Below are 6,323 nucleotides of genomic sequence, written 5' to 3' on the forward strand. Positions count from 1 at the left end.
AGTTTCATTCTATAGTTTCATAGGCATTTAATTCCATGACTCATAGAGAGTTGGTAATCGTGTCCAGAGAGTTTTATCCCTATGAAGCTCACTTCTCTCTCTTCTTAAAAACCTTGCCACACACATCATCAAAAGTGCTTATGTGGTAGCTCATTAAATGCAAATAAAACGCTGGTGAAATTCCCACTGAGACTGGCCTAATGCATTATTTGCCTTCACCTTAAGTAGGTTTAGATTGCAATCAGGTAATGGCAAGGCGGCGGCAACACAAAGACACAAGTACATGAGTGTGGTAGGGGCGGAGCTATGTAAGAGATTGAAAGGTTTTAATGGCTAGAGGGAGGTGAATAGCCTCTAAAAATTTCTACAACAACACTTAAGCCAAGTGGTTAGACAAATATGAAGCGAAGCGAGTGTTGCGCTAGCCTATAAAAAATGCAAGCCACTTATCCACAATTCTAGTGATTATGATCTATAATTCATACAATGGCTAAGTCACTACTCTCTAAGTTAGTAAGCTCTCAAAGACTAACTAAAGAGCATTACTAACCAAACTAGACAAGACACAAGCTAACTCTTAAAACTAATTACACTAAAGAACTTAGCTACACTAGGAAAGTAAATACACAAGAGAGGTAGTCAGTTATACCGTCGTGGCAAGAGAAGATCAATCAATCACAATGAATACCAAATGAATTCCTCAGAGACAAGATGACACAATGATTTTTTACCGAGGTTCACTTGCTTGCCGGTAAGCTAGTCCCCGTTGTAGCGATTCACCCACCTGGAGGTTCACGCGCTAATAGGTATCACACGCCTAACCCGTAATCGGGTGCCGCACAACCAACACAAGATGGGGATCCACAAGCTACGAACAATCCACTAGAGTACCTTTTGGCTCTCGCCGGGGAAAGGTCAAGAACCCCTCACAATCACCACGATCGGAGCCAGAGATAATCACCTTCCTCCACTCGACGATCCTCGCTGCACCAAGCCGTCTAGGTGGCCGCAACCACCAAGAGTAACAAGCAAAATCCGCAGCGAAACACAAAATAAAGAGCTCCTATCAAATATACCTTCGCCTTGAGCTTTTTGTTTTTCTCTTTCTTCTTTTCCAAGCCCGAGCACTTGATCATCACCATGGCCATCACCACCATCATGATCTTCATTCATTTGCTCCTTCACTTGGAATGTGTACTAACATATCTCATGTTCACTTAGAGCAAAGGTTAGCACATAGGGTTTCATCAATTCACCAAAATCAAACTAGAGCTCTCAGAGATGCAAACACGTGGATCTAGGATTCTAGGGTTAAGAAGATTGGTGTTGGTATGAATTTGGCTTATATGAGAACAAATAAAAATCTCAGTGTCTCACTTTATTATGTGGGAATTTAGACTTTTGGTATCACCTACCTGGGAGCTTTTTCGGTAGAACGACAGACACATTCAAACTTGAATCATCGTTGTATTATTTTTGTTCCTCAATTGTAGGAATACAGTTACCGGTAGGGATTTAAATGAAAAAATATAAATGAGCAGTTTTAAGAGTTTGGACAGCAAAAGCAATTCATGTTTACAACTAATTTTAGCATCTCCTGAACGAAACACACAGCTGGGATCTCCCCTAATGCTAGTTTCACTACACATACTTTAGTGCCCGTGCGGGTTTGACCTATGTGGGGTCTTGCATGGTACGGGTATACTTAGGGTGTCCCAATGGTGTTTAAATCGTCATCTGCCGTGAAATGCTATTGGACGCTAAGGAGAGAGACGAACTAGCAAGCGCTTGCACAGTCGCTTGTCTCGCACGGAGTCCAAAAAACTTTCCTCTCTAAGTTCTGATGATCTGCATACCTATCCTCTGCATTCACTCTATTTTTTTATTGTTTCCAGCATCTAAATCGACTGGTGATATACTTCTCACGTTGAAGACGCTCTTAGAGACCAAGAGAACCCTCTGGCTGGGGGTTGGAGGTCGGGGTGCTGTTTCCTTGACTCAACTGAGTGTCAGGTCGAGCGGTCACGCATCTAGTTGTCTGGCCTAGCGTCCCGAGTTCGAAATTGGTGGGCTGGTTTCATTTGTCGTAGATTCTTGCCGAGTGTTCTGTTAGTCAGCGCGGCTCACCTACTCAGGTGTTGGACTTCGTGCCTAGGTCCGGTGCCACGGACATCTGTTTTGCTTGGTCACTCGTCTGCCTAGCACCATGTGATTGTGGCTTTGAGGTGGCTATGACCAAAGCCTTGTTCGTTATGTTTGAAAGTACTGTTGGTTGATTTGTTGTGAGAGAAAAATATTGTTCGTTGGCTGAAAAAGTAAGGCTTATAAGTCAAACGAACAGAGCGCAAGCTCTCTGGTTGGTGAGGAGACCGGGGCATAGGTACTCATCACCTGGACGAGTTGCGGCATACGATTGCATCATTTATTCTAGTACGTCTTGAAATTAGACTCTATAATATCGTTGGATGCATCTTGAAATTAAGCGTCATACTATCGCTGGATGCATGTTGTTGCAACTCGTATGATCACTGATCATGAGTGCAGATCACATAAGTGACAGGGAGAGATGTGAAGGCATCGTGAAAAGTAAAAAAATGATGGTTGGAACAATACCCTTTTGATTTTATTATTAGGTGTATAGATATGGATAGGGTGGGTTGGCTTATCCTGATTAGAATCGTTTGCAAGTCAAATTCTACATGAATCTCTAAGTTGCACTGGGGCTGGGAAAATTATATGTTTGATTGGTTTAATGTCTGACCGAATTTTCCCAAAAACAACATATAAGGCCAGTTTTGATTGTTAACACTTTCATTTGTGATGACACTTGCAAAATAGTACTCCAAAACTTATTTACAGATACATAAAAAATACGCCCCACATTATTCAAATATGTATAATTGATCACCCAAGCAATACCATATTATGATGTATTGCTGCCAAAATTATCTCTTGAAATCTATCCAAGTTCCGTCACTAGGTTTCTTTTAAGTCATGGGCATGTGCATGCACAACAAAAAGAGAAAGAGAGAAGGGGGTGTTTCCACGTAGGGTCAAGATGGCGGACTATAGGGGTGAATAGTTCTTTCTAAAATTAATCGTGTCGGCTGACCGAAACAAATACAGAATTAAAACTATTGGTCTAGCCAAGACTACACCCCCTCTATCTAAGTTTACAAGCACCTTAAAAGGACCCAAATTAGGCAACAAAGATGCCAGATTAGTTAGAGCTCACCTAAACAATTCTAGAAGCAAGGTCACATAAACCTATGCCACTAGTACTTTAAGCACGGGGGAGCTCCTACACAACTAGTATGCAAAAGTACAAAGCCTAAGCTCACTAGCAATGCTCAATAACAAGGCAACTAATGCCAAATTAGAGAGCTCAAATCACTTAGCTACACAAACTAAGCAATGTGACTAACAAGGTTACCAAAACCAAATTAGCCACGTATGGGAGCTACTTCTATGGTACACAAGCAAGAAGATAACTAGCAAGCTACACAAGCAAACTAATTACAAGAGCAACTACACAAACACAATGTATAAGAAAGGAAATACAAGCTTGTGTAAAGGGGATGCAAACCAACGGGAAGACAAGGATGACACGGTGATTTTATCCCGAGGTTCACGTGCTTGTCAACACGCTAGTCCCCATTGTATCGACCGCTCACTTGGTGGCTCAGCGGCTAATTGGCATCACCCGCCAAGCCCGCACGTCGGGCACCGCAAGAACCTACCCCAAAAGTGAGGGTAGCTCAATGACACACTCAACTAGAGTTGCTCTTCACGATCTTCGCGGGGTGAGCACAATCCCCCTCACAAATCCTCCTCCGGAGCACCACACAATCTTCTCGTATGCTTCAACGGAGTCACAAGCCACCAAGCCGTCTCAGAGGTGGAAACCTTCAAGAGTAACAAGCACCACCGACTTGCAACTCGATTACCTAGTGCCACTAGATGCAACCTCACGAAGCAATCGCACTAGAATCACTCACTAGCTCTTGATTCGCAATCTAACAAGCATAAGTGAGTTGGAGAGCTTCCAAGCACTCTCAAGCATGGACAAAAAGTCCCCCTAGGTGCTCAACCTCATCCATGGCCGAGACACTCGTCTATTTATAGCCCAAAGGTCAAATAGAGCCGTTACCCTTTTTCTGTGCATTGACTGGACTCTTTGCCAGTAGCACCGGACGCGTCCGATCGATTGTTGCAGTAGCGTACGGTGCTTGTTGAAATAGCATCCGAGGCATGTTGCAATAGCCTCCGGTCCCTGTTGCAGTGTTTAGTCGTAGAGTCCGGTCCTTAGATCGACGCCACGTGTCCCTAGTGTTCGAACCAACCATTGGACTCCAACGGCTACATCACTCGCACCTCATCTCTTAATGACCAGACGCGCCTATCCTAATGACCGAACACGGTGTCCCCAGAGTCTGGTCACGAATAGAGAGGTTCCAGAGATGATTTTTTGTGACCGAACGTGTCCGGTCACCACTGACCGGACTCACCCAGCGTCAGGTCACCCAACCGCGTGTGTTGCCTGTCTGTGAACAGTTGATAGGCGCGTCTAGTCGCATGTCGCACTAGCGTCCAGTCACTGTTTTAGTAGCATCTGGTCACTCTTGTGTTAGCGTCCGGTCACTGTTGCAGTGTCCGGTCACGCCTGAAAACCTCCTTTTCAACTCAAACTTCTTCTCCTTTGCAAATGTGCCAACACCACCAAGTGTACACCACCATGTGCATGTGTGTTAGCATTTCACAATCATTTTTCTAAAGGATTAGCCACTCAACTTGCTATGCCACTCGATCCTAGTAACGATGCAAAGTTAGATCACTCAAGTGGCACTAGATGATCGGTATGCAAACAAGTTTGCCCCTCTTGATAGTACGGCCATCTATCCTAAACCTGGTCATAAACTTCTCTACACACCTATGACCGGTGAAATGAAATGCCCTATAGGTTATACCTTTGTCTTGCGCATCACATTCCATCTCCTCTAATGTCAATGCAACACATGCACCAACATGATCAACAATGATATGATCCACTCCATATCATCACGTGACCATATTGGTTCATCAATCTTGACCTCACTTGCTCTTCACCGTTGCTTCGGTCCATCGGCGCCAAGTCATCTCAACTTGCCCTTCACACTTGCAACCGGTTCGTCGAGCCAAGTCTTGTCTTGATCTTCTCCATCTTGATCACATGACTCAATGTCATGTCTCATATGCAATGAGCTCCTTCATCACATGTGTGAGACTTTGCAACATCTCTGAGCCATTTCACCTCTATGAGTTGCTCACACACATGTACATGTGGACTAATCACCTATGTATCTCACTCAAACACATATTAGTTCACCTAAGGTTGTCACTCAATTACCAAAACCAAACAAGAACCTTTCAGCTTCCTCATTGTCTTCCAAAGTTTAGAAAGGGGTCTTTGTCGATGGGGGAAGCGACAATCCAGCAGATCGATGGCGACGGTTAGGGTTTGGGAGCTCGAGCGCAACTTCTAAGGCATAGTGGTGGCAGTTTGAAGGCTCAATGAGTGCGGCGAGAAGCGGCAGCAAGGGGCAGCTTATATTGCCCAAGACGGCTCCAAAGAAGGAAGGATGGGAGGGAAGGTCGGCTCAGATTCATAAGGGAAGGTGGTGTCATTTGAAAAGGAAATATGAGGAAGACAATGGTTGTGATGGCTGATGTGTCAGGCCCACTAGACAATGAAAGATGGGGCATGACCTACATGGCAAAGAGAGAGCAAGGGTGTGGGCGGTCCAGTGGCTTTTCTACTTGGTCGGCTGCTGGGCCTTTGCGAGAGAGAGAAAGAGGTGGGTTGTGGAGTCTCTCAGACATTATTGAGAGACTGAGGGAGGGTGAGAGAAATAAAGAGGGTTTTTTCTTTTGTTTCAAAGCACTTTTAAAAATAAATTCTAATCATTTTGAATTTTAGTCAAAGCCAGTCAACACAGTTAACTTTATGCAACAACATGAATGCATAAACATGTACCTAACCTTATGATGAATTTTAAGTTAGCAGAAAATATTATTTTCCCTAGGTCTTAATGTGCATGAAAATATATAATTAAATTATTTTAAATTCTATTTGATAAAATGCAAATTTTAGGATGACATAGTGATTCACTCTCCTCATCCAATTGTCAAGCACAAGCACATGTCACATAACTTTGATGGAAGTGCACTAAAACTGAATTCTTGAGTGTTAAACTGAACAATCTCAAAGCTAAGGGTGTGTTTGGTTGCCCACATTATGGCAGAACCGCCTGAAATAGCACGCTTCTGGAGGCGCTCGTCTTCCA

The sequence above is a fragment of the Miscanthus floridulus genome, chromosome 19 (assembly GCF_019320115.1).
Source record: "Miscanthus floridulus cultivar M001 chromosome 19, ASM1932011v1, whole genome shotgun sequence".
NCBI classification, from domain to species: domain Eukaryota; kingdom Viridiplantae; phylum Streptophyta; class Magnoliopsida; order Poales; family Poaceae; genus Miscanthus; species Miscanthus floridulus.